Source organism: Bombina bombina, chromosome 2, assembly GCF_027579735.1.
Source record: "Bombina bombina isolate aBomBom1 chromosome 2, aBomBom1.pri, whole genome shotgun sequence".
NCBI classification, from domain to species: domain Eukaryota; kingdom Metazoa; phylum Chordata; class Amphibia; order Anura; family Bombinatoridae; genus Bombina; species Bombina bombina.
Window position 1 is genome coordinate 1,125,612,976 of NC_069500.1, and position 14,950 is coordinate 1,125,627,925.

At 37.8% G+C, this 14,950-nt stretch overlaps 1 pseudogene; it reads right to left on the minus strand.

Moving 5' to 3' along the window:
* Positions 1 to 14,473: 14,473 nt before the first annotated feature.
* On the minus strand, positions 14,474 to 14,592 carry LOC128651130 (uncharacterized; annotated as a pseudogene).
* Positions 14,593 to 14,950: the final 358 nt, after the last annotated feature.

The following is a 14,950-nucleotide window of genomic DNA, read 5'->3' on the forward strand; positions in this document are numbered from 1 at the left end:
CTATTACAACTTCCAAAGTAAAGAATTAGACATGTTCACGGTCAAAAAATTTGGTTTGTCCAAAAGATTCGGTTCTGAATTTTCAGCCTATTCTGGGCTAGATTACAAGTGGAGCGCTAACAGTTACGCTTGAGCAAAAGTTGAAAGTAAGTGCAATCATTTAGTAAAATTGAAGATAACCAGTGTTGGGTTAGCTCGACCTCAGAGCTTTGGTTAACTGTTTTGAGAAACAAAGAGGTGTCATAAGAAAACATCAAAAATACATTGGAGCCCTTTGCAACTAAGTAGATCGAAACATGTAAAGTCATATTTATGCAATATTCATATTTAAAAAAGTGCTATACTGTGAATTTACTAGTTCTGCAAATATGGGAATATTTTCTAAGTATTTATAAATAGATATTCTTATCTATATCTAGATATAATCAAATCATGTATGTATGTATGTATGTGTGTGTGTATATACTGTATATATATATATATATATATATATATATATATACAGGGAGTGCAGAATTATTAGGCAAATGAGTATCTTGACCACATCATCCCCTTTATGCATGTTGTCTTACTCCAAGCTGTATAGGCTCGAAAGCCTACTACCAATTAAGCATATTAGGTGATGTGCATCTCTGTAATGAGAAGGGGTGTGGTCTAATGACATCAACACCCTATATCAGGTGTGCATAATTATTAGGCAACTTCTTTTCCTTTGGCAAAATGGGTCAAAAGAAGGACTTGACAGGCTCAGAAAAGTCAAAAATAGTGAGATATCTTGCAGAGGGATGCAGCACTCTTAAAATTGCAAAGCTTCTGAAGCGTGATCATCGAACAATCAAGCGTTTCATTCAAAATATTCAACAGGGTCGCAAGAAGCGTGTGGAAAAACCAAGGCGCAAAATAACTGCCCATGAACTGAGAAAAGTCTGAGTTTGGCCATATTTCAGAGCTGCAACATCACTGGAGTGCCCAAAAGCACAATGTGTGCAATACTCAGAGACATGGCCAAGGTAAGAAAGGCTGAAAGACGACCACCACTGAACAAGACACACAAGCTGAAACGTCAAGACTGGGCCAAGAAATATCTCAAGACTGATTTTTCTAAGGTTTTATGGACTGATGAAATGAGAGTGAGTCTTGATGGGCCAGATGGATGGGCCCGTGGCTGGATTGGTAAAGGGCAGAGAGCTCCAGTCCGACTCAGACGCCAGCAAGGTGGAGGTGGAGTACTGGTTTGGGCTGGTATCATCAAAGATGAGCTTGTGGGGCCTTTTCGGGTTGAGGATGGAGTCAAGCTCAACTCCCAGTCCTACTACCAGTTTCTGGAAGACACCTTCTTCAAGCAGTGGTACAGGAAGAAGTCTGCATCCTTCAAGAAAAACATGATTTTCATGCAGGACAATGCTCCATCACACGCGTCCAAGTACTCCACAGCGTGGCTGGCAAGAAAGGGTATAAAAGAAGAAAATCTAATGACATGGCCTCCTTGTTCACCTGATCTGAACCCCATTGAGAACCTGTGGTCCATCATTAAATGTGAGATTTACAAGGAGGGAAAACAGTACACCTCTCTGAACAGTGTCTGGGAGGCTGTGGTTGCTGCTGCACGCAATGTTGATGGTGAACAGATCAAAACACTGACAGAATCCATGGATGGCAGGCTTTTGAGTGTCCTTGCAAAGAAAGGTGGCTATATTGGTCACTGATTTGTTTTTGTTTTGTTTTTGAATGTCAGAAATGTATATTTGTGAATGTTGAGATGTTATATTGGTTTCACTGGTAAAAATAAATAATTGAAATGGGTATATATTTGTTTTTTGTTAAGTTGCCTAATAATTATGCACAGTAATAGTCACCTGCACACACAGATATCCCCCTAAAATAGCTATAACTAAAAACAAACTAAAAACTACTTCCAAAACTATTCAGCTTTGATATTAATGAGTTTTTTGGGTTCATTGAGAACATGGTTGTTGTTCAATAATAAAATTAATCCTCAAAAATACAACTTGCCTAATAATTCTGCACTCCCTGTATATATATATATATATTTATAGGTATAAATATATATTTGTGCAGATTTATGTAGAAATATGCATTTATGAATACATAGAACATATTCTTCTATGTGAATAACATTGGAATGTGAAATATTCATATTTTCATGTTGGGTTAGTGCACTTGAGAATATGTGATCATGTTTTTATGTAGGGTGTTGCGCACACAATATTCTAAGTTAAGCTTTTTACACTTGTTGGGTTAGCTAGCGAATGAGCTTCAACTTCTCTGAATATTCTGATAAGAATTTTGTTCCAAACAAAATGTGTTCAATTGCCCTGACACCTATGGGAAGCCCAAAAAACATTCACCTAGATTACGAGTTTTGCATTAACAGGGGTGCGGTGCTAATGAGCAGTTTATGCTCACCGCTCACTTGCAGACAGCGCTGGTATTACGGGCTTTTACAAAACCGGCGTTAGCCGCAAAAAAGTGAGTGAAGAGCAAAATTTAGCTCCACATCTAACCTCAATACCAGCGCTGCTTACGTTAGCGGTGAGCTGGCTAAACGTGCTCATGCACAATTTCCCCATAGGAATCAATGGGGGAGAGCCAGCTGAAAAAAAAATTAACACCTGTAAAAAAGCAGCGTTCAGCTCCTAACGCAGCCCCATTGATTCCTATGTTGAAATACTTTTTATGTCTACACCTAACACCCTAACATGAACCCTGAGTCTAAACACCCCTAATCTTACACTTATTAACCCCTAATCTGCCGCCCGACATCACCGACACCCACATTATATTATTAACCCCTAATCTGCCGCTCCGGACACCGCCGCCACCTACATTATACTTATGAACCCCTAATCTGCTACCCCAACATTGCCGATACCTACATTTTATATATTAACCCCTAATCTGCCGCCCCCAATGTCATCGCAACCTAACAACATTTATTAACCCCTAATATGCCGCCCACAACGTTGCCACCACTATAATAAAGTTATTAACCACTAAACCTAAGTCTAACCCTAACACCCCCTAACTTAAATATAACTACAATAAATATAAATAAAAATACTACAATTCACTAAATGTTTCCTATTTAAAACTAAATACTTACCTATAAAAGAAACCATAAGATAGCTACAATATAACTAATAGTTACATTGTAGCTATGTTTGGGTTTATTTTTATTTTACAGTCAACTTTGTATTTATTTTAACTAGGTACAATAGTTATTAAATAGTTATTTTAACTATTTAATAACTACCTAGTTAAAATAAAGACAAATTTACCTGTAAAATAAAACCTAAACTAAGTTACTATTACACCTAACACTACACTATAATTAAATAAATTACCTAAACTAAATACAATTAATTACAATTTAAAAAATCAAAAGTACGAAAAACCCCCACTAAATTACAGAAAATAATAAAATAATTACAAGATTTTTAAATTAATTACACCTACTCTAATCCCGCTAACAAAATAAAAAAATCCCTCCAAAATAAAAAAAGCCCTACCCTACACTAAATTACAAATAGCCCTTAAAAGGGAATTTTGCGGGGCATTGCCCCAAAGTAATCAGCTCTTTTACCTGTAAAAAAATACAATTCCCCCCAACATTAAAACCCACCACCCACACAACCAACCCTACTCTAAAACCCACCCAATCCCCTTTTAAAAAACCTAACACTAACCCTTTGAAGATCACCCTACAGTGAGACGTCTTCACCCAACCGGGCAGAAGTGGTCCTCCAGACGGGCAGAAATCTTCATTCAAGCCGGGCAGAAGGGGTCCTACAGATGGGCAGAAATCTTCATCCAGACGGCATCTTCTATCTTCATCCATCCGGCATCTAGCGGGTCTATCTTCAAGACATTCGACGCAGAGCATCCTCTTCTTCCGACGACTAAAGATGAATGAAGGTTCCTTTAAGTGACGTCATCCGAGATGGCATTCCTTCAATTTCCGATTGGCTGATAGAATTCTATCAGCCAATCGGAATTAAGGTAGGAAATTTCCTATTGACTGATGCAATCAACCAATAGGATTGAAGTTCAATCCTATTGGCTGATCCAATCAGCCAATAGAATGCAAGCTCAATCCTATTGGCTGATTGGATCAGCCAATAGGTTTGAACTTCAATCCTATTGGCTGATTGCATCAGCTAATAGGATTTTTCCTATCTTAATTCCGATTGGCTGATAGAATTCTATCAGCCAATTGGAATTAAAGGGACCCCATCTTGGATGATGTCACTTAAAGGAACCTTCATTTGCCTTTAGTCGTCGGAAGAAGAGGATGCTCCGCGTCGGTTGTCTTGAAGATGGACCCGCTCCGCACCGGATGGATGAAGATAGAAGATGCCGTCTGGATGCAGACTTCTGCCCATCTGGAGGACCTCTTCTGCCCGGCTTGGATGAAGACTTCTGTCTGTCTGGAGGACCACTTCTGCCCGGTTGGGTGAAGACGTCTCACGGTAGGGTGATCTTCAAGGGGTTAGTGTTAGGTGTTTTTAAGGTGGGATTGGGTGGGTGTTAGAGTAGGGTTGGTTATGTTGGTGGTGGGTTTTTCTTTCTTCTGCTAGCCTAACACATCATGAGTAATTAAATAAAGTAGCATAATGGTGCAAAGGTCTTTATGTTGTAGCAGATATTTACCATCTAAAAATTCTGCAAAATATGTATTAAAATACTGACAAATATTCATCTAATATTAGCTAAATATCCATGACAGAAAGGTTAGACTAACATTAAGTATATTTGTTATTATGTGTCCTTTTTTGCCCCTCCAACAGTGTATATTTATGTATATAAAGGCATGATAGGGTTAATATGTATTTTTAGTTAATTGTATAATTGAATTTTAGCTGGTATAAGTAGGCCTCTGTAACGACAACATACAGCAGTGATCAAGTGTGGAGGATCCACACGAAACATGTCTGCAGTTGTCGTTAGAGACCCTGGATTGCCTATGCAGAGCTGAGGCTCTTTTTGTTTTTACTTGTTACCAATAAAGAATAGCTTTTTTATCATTACAACGTTACCCTGGCTGCTTGCTTCTTCCTGTTCCTCTGTGAAGCCCGGAAGTTTCTGATATTGTGGTGGGTTTTAATGTTGGGGGGAATTGTATTTTTTTTTAAATGTAAAAGAGCTGATTACTTTGGGGAAATGCCCCGCAAAAGGTCCTTTTAAGGGCTATTTGTAATTTAGTGTAGGGTAAGCCTTTTTCATTTTGTTAGGGGGATTAGAGTAGGTGTAATTAGTTTAGAAATCTTGTAATTATTTTATTTTTTTCTGTAATTTAGTGTTTTTTTTTCGTACTTTAGATAATTTTTTAAATTGTAATTAATTGTATTTAGTTTAGGTAATTTATTTAATTGTAGTGTAGTGTTAGGTGTAATAGTAACTTAGTTTAGGTTTTATTTTACAGGTATATTTGTCTTTATTTTAACTAGTTATTAAATAGCTAATACTTAATACTTTTAGTTATATTGTAGCTAACTTAGGGTTTATTTTATAGGTAAGTATTTAGTTTTAAATAGGAATAATTTAGTGAATTGAAGTAATTTTATTTATATTTATTGTAATTATAGTTAAGTTAGGGGGTGTTAGGATTAGGGTTAGACTTAGGTTTAGGGGTTAATAACTTTATTATAGTGGTGGCGACGTTGTGGGTGGCAGATTAGGGGTTAATAAATGTTGTTAGGTTGCGGCGACATTGGGGGCGGCAGATTAGGGGTTAGTAAATGTAGGTAGGTGTCGGCGATGTTAGGGCCGGCAGATTAGGGGTTAATAATATTTAAATAGTGTTTGCAATGCGGGAGTGCGGCGGTTTAGGGGTTATGTTTATTATAGTGGTGGCGATGTGGGGGGGCCTCGATTTAGGGGTTAATAGGTAGTTTATTGGTGTCAGTGAACTTTTTAGCACTTTAGTTAAGAGTTTTATGCTACGGTGTTGTAGTGTAAAACTCTTAACTACTGACTTTTAAATGCGGTACCAGGCTTGACAGGAGAGGCTGTACCGCTCACTTTTTGTCAGACTCATAATACCGGCGCTATGCAAGTCCCATAGAAAAACATAATTTATGTAAGAATTTACCTGATAAATTAATTTCTTTCATATTGGCAAGAGTCCATGAACTAGTGACGTATGGGATATACAATCCTACCAGGAGAGGCAAAGTTTCCCAAACCTCAAAATGCCTATAAATACACCCCTCACCACACCCACAATTCAGTTTAATGAATAGCCAAGTAGTGGGGTGATAAAGAAAGGAGTAAGGAATTTGGAAATAATTATGCTTTATACAAAAAATCATAACCACCATAAAAAAGGGTGGGCCTCATGGACTCTTGACAATATGAAAGAAATTAATTTATCAGGTAAATTCTTAGATAAATTATGTTTTCTTTCATGTAATTGGCAAGAGTCCATGAGCTAGTGACGTATGGGATATCAATACCCAAGATGTGGAACTCCACGCAAGAGTCACTAGAGAGGGAGAGATAAAACATAAAACAGTCATTTTCCGCTGAAAAAATAATCCACAATTCAAATTATAAATTTATTCTTTAATGACAAGAACAACTTAAAACATGGAAGAATCAAACTGAAACAGCTGCCTGAAGAACTTTTCTACCAAAAACTGCTTCTGATGAAGCAAATACATCAAAATAGTAGAATTTAGTAAATGTATGCAAATCTGATCAACTGATCTTAAAAGCCCACAAAGTGGAGACTGATCTAGTAGAATGAGCTGTAATTCTCTGAGGCAGGGTCTGACCAGACTCCAAATAAGCTTGAAGAATCAAAAGCTTTAACCAAGAAGCCAAGGAAATAGCATAAGCCTTCTGACCTTTCCTAGGACCAGAAAATATAACAAATAGACTAGAAGTCTTTCTGAAATCTTTAGTACCTTCAACATAATATTCCAAAGCTCTCACCACATCCAAAGAATGAAAGGATCTTTCCAAAGAATTCTTAGGATTAGGACACAATGAAGGGACAACAATTTCTCTTCTAATGTTGTTAGAATTCACAACCTTAGGTAAAAATTTAAATGAAGTCTGCAAAACCGCCTTATCCTGATGAAAAATCAAAAAAGAAGATTTACAAGAAAGTGCAGATAGCTCAGAAACTCTTCTAGCAGAAGAGATAGCCAAAAGGAACAACACTTTCCAAAAAATAATTTTAATGTCCAAAGAATGCATAGGCTCAAAAGCAGGAGCCTGTAATGCCTTCAAAACCAAATAAAGACTCCAAGGAGGAGAAATTGATTTAATGACGGGCTTAATACGAACTAAAGCCTGTACAAAACAGTGAATATCATTAAGTTTAGCAATCTTTCTGTGAAATAAAACAGAAAGAGCAGAGATTTGTCCCTTCAAGGAACTTGCAGACATACCCTTATCCAAACCATCCTGAAGAAACTGTAAAATTCTAGGGATTCTAAAAGAATGCCAAGAGAATTTATGAGAAGAACACCATGAAATGTAGGTATTCCAAACTCGATAATAAATCTTTCTAGAGACAGATTTACGAGCTTGTAACATAGTATTAATCACTGAGTCAGATAAACCTCTATGACTTAGCACTAAGCGTTCAATTTCCATACCTTCAAATTTAATGATTTGAGATCCTGATGGAAAAACGGACCTTGAGACAGTAGGTCCGGCCTTAATGGAAGTGGCCAAGGTTGGCAACTGGACATCCGAACAAGATCCGCATACCAAAACCTGTGTGGCCATGCTGGAGCCACCAGCAACACAAACGATTATTGAGAGGAGATCTACAGTGGAGATAAGAAGGCTCCAAACATAGGGTGATATCATCACTACACAGCAATACGCTATGGTTGAAAACAGATGAAAAAAACAAATGAACGGTTCTCTCTTTAACAGAGGCCAAAACTGAAGAGCTCTGAGAATTGCACGGAGTTCTAAATTATTGATTGGTAATTTCGCCTCTTGAGACTTCCAAACCCCTTGCGCTGTCAGAGATCCCCAAACAGCTCCCCAACCTGAAAGACTTGCATCTGTAGTGATCACAGTCCAGATTGGCTGAACAAAGGAAGCCCCTTGAACTAAACGCTGGTGATTTAACCACCATGTCAGAGCATGTCGAACATTGGGATTTAAGGATATTAATTGTGATATCTTTCTATAATCCCTGCACCATTGATTCAGCATACTAGGCTGGAGAGGTCTCATGTGAAAACGAGCAAAAGGAGTCGGGTCCGATGCTGCAGTTATAAGGCCTAAAACTTCCATGCACATAGCCACTGAAGGGAATGACTGAGACTGAAGTTGCCGACAGGCTGCAACCAATTTCAAACGTCTCTTGTCTGTTAGAGACAGAGTCATGGACACTGAATCTATCTGGAAGCCTAAAAAGGTGACCCTTGTCTGAGGAATCAAGAAACTTTTTGGAAAATTGATCCTCCAACCATGTCTTTGAAGAAACAACACTAGTTGATTCATGTGAGATTCTGCAGAACGTAAAGACTGAGCTAGTACCAAAATATCATCCAAATAAGGAAACTCTGCAATACCCTGCTCTCTGATTACAGACAGTAGGGCACCTAGAACCTTTGAAAAGATTCTTGGAGCTGTTGCTAGGCCAAATGGAAGAGCAACACATTGGTAATGCTTTTCTAGAAAAGAGAATCTCAGGAACTGATAATGTTCTGGATGAATCAGAATATGAAGGTATGCATCCTGCAAGTCTATTGTAGACATATAATGTCCTTGCTGAACAAGAGGCAGAATAGTCCTTATAGTTACCATCTTAGAAGTTGGTACTTTTACATAACGATTCAACATTTTCAGATCCAGAACTGGTCTGAATGAATTTTCCTTCTTTGGGACAATGAATAGATTTGAATAAAACCCCAGACCTTGTTCCTGAAAAGGAAATGGCATGATTACCCATGAATACTCCAGGTCTGAAACACACTTCAGGAAAGCCTGAGCTTTTACTGGGTTTGCTGGGATACGTGAGAGAAAAAATCTTCTCACAGGAGGTCTTACTCTGAATCCTATTCGATACCCTTGAGAGACAATGCTCTGAATCCATTGATTTTGGACAGAATTTATCCAAATATCCTTGAAAAACCCTAATCTGCCCCCTACCAGCTGAGCTGGAATGAGGGCCGCACTTTCAGGCGGACTTAGGGGCTGACTTTAGTTTTTTAAAAGGCTTGGATTTATTCCAATTTGAGGAAGGCTTCCAATTGGAAACAGATTCCTTGGGCGAGGGATTAGATTTTTGTTCCTTATCTTGACGAAAGGAATGAAAACAGTTAGAAGCCTTAGATTTGCCCTTAGGTTTTTTATCCTGAGGCAGAAAAACTCCCTTTCCCCCAGTAACAGTTGAAATAATAGAATCCAACTGAGAACCAAATAAATTATTACCTTGGAAAAAAGAGATAATAATCTAGAATTAGATGTCATATCAGCATTCCAAGATTTAAGCCACAAAGCTCTTCTAGCTAAAATAGATAAAGACATGGATCTAACATCAATTTTGATAATATAAAAAATGGCATCACAAATAAAATGATTAGCATGTTGCAGTAAGCAAACAATGCTAGATATGTCAGAATCCAATTCTTGTTGCGCTAAATTCTCCAGCCAAAAAGTTGATGTAGCCGCAACATCAGCCAAAGAAATTGCAGGCCTAAGAAGATGACCTGAATATAAATAGGCTTTCCTTAGATAAGATTCAAGTTTCCTATCTAAATGGTCTTTAAAAGAAGTACTATCTTCCATAGGAATAGTGGTATGTTTAGCAAGAGTAGAAATAGCCCCATCAACTTTGGGGATCTTTTCCCAAAACTCTATAGAAATTGCTGGTAAAGGATACAATTTTTTAAACCTTGAAGAAGGAATAAAAGGAGTACCTGGCTTATTCCATTCCTTTGAAATCATATCAGAAATAGCATCAGGAATAGGAAAAACATCTGAAGTAACAGGAGGTTTAAAAACAGCATTTAAACGTTTACTAGTCTTAACGTCAAGAGGTAGAAATACCTGTTACACTATGCAAGCGTAACTCTAGGGGGCACTAGAAGAAATATATAATTTTTAAAAATATATTTTTTAAAAAAAGGCCAACCAAGGCCTAATATAAATATAGATGTATTACAACAATCTGTAGGATAATACTGAAGTATAGTAAAAACAATAAACACTATAAAAATAATATAAAATGAACAGATAATAATGTATAAAGACAAAATAATAATGACAATTACAGAAAAAATGAGACATTGACTCTCATCAAATGTGATGTGATGAGATCAATATAAACAGAAAATGCAGCTTAAAACAATATATAATAAATAAATAGTATTAAGTCTCTAATAAGTTCTTATCTGTATATGATATTGATGCTCAGACAGTCCCAAGATTAGGAGGGCACTTCAGAGGTTTATTAGTCCTCCTGGGTAGCACATATATAAGATTCTCCCTTAGATCCAGAAGTCAGCTCCTTGTCACAAAACCAGTCTGGGTAAATACTCTCTCTGTGCAAAGAAAATCACAAAGACAAGGGCGCCTCCTCGTGTGATACAGTTTGGACAAATGTAAAAAAAGGTGAATACAGATTTTATACTCACAAGTAAAGCAGCACTCTGTTGTGCTTATAGAGGCAAACTGTGAGTTCACAGTGTCCCAGTTCACTGACCAAGGCAGTGCAACAAATCACTCCAGGGTAGATTTCAATCAAGCTCAGTCTCTCAGCAAAGAGTTAAAATACCATAGTTTAATGGTGCAGTAAAATAAAATATAAAATGTCACAAATGTGACCGTAACAATGGATAAGCAAGCAACTAGTTTCTCAGATCTCTGTCTGTTTCCTCAGGCTTCTATCCAAAGACTGAAAGCTCTGGCTTATAAATGCTAAATGACCACTCTAAGAGTGAAACATAACCACACCTATTCAGGTGTGGAAGTGAACCTGCCTCATCAGGTGTGTGAGTGCACACCTGTTTCAATCAGACCATAGTTAGAATACAATGATTAAAACCATTTCCAAATAATTCACAATTTGTACAAACAAGTTCTGTACAAATTGGTTAATAAAGGATGTAAATAACAACAACCATAGCCTAACATTATCTTATGGTGGATATCATGTCAGCATCATATGTTATAGGATATTATTATGGTATTCTAAAATAGTAACATTAAAAAATTGTTCCACACCCTTTAAAAAAAAAATAATATATATATATATATATATATATATATATATACACACATACATATATAAAAGGTACATGGTATTCTAATTCTTGGTGTTCATACCAAAAGTTTTACGGCTAGATTTGGAGTTTTGTCGGTAACGACACGAAAAACTAACGCCGGCTTTCTGGCCGCACCGTAAAAATAACTCTGGTATTGAGAGACCACATAAAGGCTGCGTTAGGCTCCAAAAAAGGAGCGTAGAGCATTTTTAACGCAGCTTCAACTCTCGATACCAGAGTTGCTTACGGACGCGGCCAGCCTCAAAAACGTGCTCGTTCACGATTCCCCCATAGGAAACAATGGGGCTGTTTGAGCTGAAAAAAACCCAAACACCTGCAAAAAAGACGCGTTCAGGTCCTAACGCAGCCCCATTGTTTGCTATGCGGTAACCCTTCCTACGTCTGCACTTAACACTCTAACATGTACCCCGAGTCTAAACACCCCTAACCTTACACTTATTAACCCCTAATCTGCCGCCCCCACTATCGCTGACCCCTGCATATTATTATTAACCCCTAATCTGCCGCTCCGTAAACCGCCGCTACTTACATTATCCTTATGTACCCCTAATCTGCTGCCCTAACATCGCCGACCCCTATATTACATTTATTAACCCCTAATCTGCCCCCCACAACGTCGCCTCCACCTGCCTACACTTATTAACCCCTAATCTGCCGACCGGACCTGAGCGCTACTATAATAAAGTTATTAACCCCTAATCCGCCTCACTAACCCTATCATAAATAGTATTAACCCCTAATCTGCCCTCCCTAACATCGCCGACACCTAACTTCAAACATTAACCCCTAATCTGCTGACTGGAGCTCACTGCTATTCTAATAAATGTATTAACCCCTAAAGCTAAGTCTAACCCTAACACTAACACCCCATCATCATGGACCTCTTCAGCCCCCCGCTTGGGCTTGGATCAGGACATCGGAGGAGCTCTTCTGGACTGATCGGTGTGATACCCGGTGAGGTGAAGACAAGGTAGGATGATCTTCAGGGGCTTAGTGTTAGGTTTATTTAAGGGGGGTTTGGGTTAGATTAGGGGTATGTGGGTGGTGGGTTGTAATGTTGGGGGGCTTGGGTATTGTATGTTTTTTTTTTACAGGCAAAAGAGCTGTATTTCTTGGGGCATGCCCCGCAAAGGGCCCTGTTCAGGGCTGGTAAGGTAAAAGAGCTTTGAACTTTAGTAATTTAGAATAGGGTAGGGCATTTTTTTATTTTGGGGGTCTTTGTTATTTTATTAGGGGGCTTAGAGTAGGTGTAATTAGTTTAAAATTGTTGTAATATTTTTCTTATGTTTGTAAATATTTTTTTATTTTTTGTAACTTAGTTCTTTTTTATTTTTTGTACTTTAGCTAGTTTATTTAATTGTATTTATTTGTAGCAATTGTATTTAATTAATTTATTGATAGTGTAGTGTTAGGTTAATTGTAGATAATTGTAGGTAGTTTATTTAATTAATTTATTGATAGTCTAGTGTTAGGTTTAATTGTAACTTAGGTTAGGATTTCTTTTACAGGTAAATTTGTAATTATTTTAACTATTTTAGCTATTAAATAGTTCTTAACTATTTAATAGCTATTGTACCTGGTTAAAATAAATACAAAGTTACCTGTAAAATAAATATAAATCCTAAAATAGCTATAATATAATTATAATTTATATTGTAGCTATATTAGGATTTATTTTACAGGTAAGTATTTAGCTTTAAATAGGAATAATTTATTTAATAAGAGTTAATTAATTTCGTTAGATTTAAATTATATTTAATTTAGGGGGGTGTTAGTGTTAGGGTTAGACTTAGCTTTAGGGGTTAATACATTTATTAGAATAGCGGTGAGCTCTGGTCGGCAGATTAGGGGTTAATAATTGAAGTTAGGTGTCGGCGATGTTAGGGAGGGCAGATTAGGGGTTAATACTATTTATTATAGGGTTAGTGAGGCGGATTAGGGGTTAATAACTTTATTATAGTAGCGCTCAGGTCCGGTCGGCAGATTAGGGGTTAATAAATGTAGGCAGGTGGAGGCGACGTTGAGGGGGGCAGATTAGGGGTTAATAAATATAATATAGGGGTCGGCGGTGTTAGGGGCAGCAGATTAGGGGTACATAAGGATAACGTAGGTGGCGGCACTTTGCGGTCAGCAGATTAGGGGTTAATAAGTGTAGGCAGGTGGAGGCGACGTTGAGGGGGGCAGATTAGGGGTTAATAAATATAATATAGGGGTCGGCGGTGTTAGGGGCAGCAGATTAGGGGTACATAAGGATAACGTAGGTGGCGGCGCTTTGCGGTCGGCAGATTAGGGGTTAATAAGTGTAGGCAGGTGGAGGCGACGTTGAGGGGGGCAGATTAGGGGTTAATAAATATAATATAGGGGTCGGCGGTGTTAGGGGCAGCAGATTAGGGGTACATAAGGATAACGTAGGTGGCGGCGCTTTGCGGTCGGCAGATTAGGGGTTAATAAGTGTAGGTAGGTGGAGGCGACGTTGTGGGGGGCAGGTTAGGGGTTAATAAATATAATACAGGGGTGGGCGGTGTTAGGGGCAGCAGATTAAGGGTACATAAGGATAACATAGGTGGCGGTCGGCAGATTAGGGGTTAAAAAAAATTATTCGAGTGTCGGCGATGTGGGGGGACCTCAGTTTAGGGGTAAATAGGTAGTTTATGGGTGTTAGTGTACTTTAGAGTACAGTAGTTAAGAGCTTTATAAACCGGCGTTAGCCCAGAAAGCTCTTAACTACTGACTTTTTTCCTGCGGCTGGAGTTTTGTCGTTAGATGTCTAACGCTCACTTCAGAAACTACTCTAAATACCGGAGTTAGAAAGATCCCATTGAAAAGATAGGATACGCAATTGACGTAAGGGGATCTGCGGTATGGAAAAGTCGCGGATGAAAAGTGAGCGTTAGACCCTATTTTGAGTGACTCCAAATACCGGCGGTAGCCTAAAACCAGCGTTAGGAGCCTCTAACGCTGGTTTTCACGGCTAACGCCAAACTCCAAATCTAGGTCTTAGTATGTTGTCAGTTAGTCTAAATAAGTTAAAGTTTTATTACAGCACCTATTGATGTTAATAGCCTTTGGAAAAATATGTATAAGCAACATGTTCTATAGGAGAGAGCCCTTTATATTATGCAGGCCTTATTGAAACTATATATATATATCTACATATATATATCCATACACACACATATATACATATTTTAAGTCTAATGCGCCTGGTGTTCCCAGGCAGTCTCCCATCCAGGTACTGAACAGGCCTGGCCCTGCTTAGCTTCCAAGATCAGACAGGATCAGGTACATTCAGGGAAGTATGGTAATACCTTAATCTAAGCGATATGAAATGTATGTATTAAGCAATAGATAAATAGATAAGTGTACTTAGTGAATATCTATTAACCTACTCTAATGTGTAAAAACGGGGTTGTAATACATTATGTTCAATATACAAAAATAAGATGGTATAGAAATACAGTAGTAACAATATTGTTTAATGTGTTGGAGATAATGTTGAGGCGTATATTGTGAGTGCAGACTTAATTAAAATGATACAATAAAAATAAAAATGTTCAGTGAACAGTGTATATGTTTTCTAATGTGCAGCATATATATTCAGAAATCCATAATAGTATGGGTGTATTACATCTATTAAACCGGTATATACTATGTTGGTATAACAAACC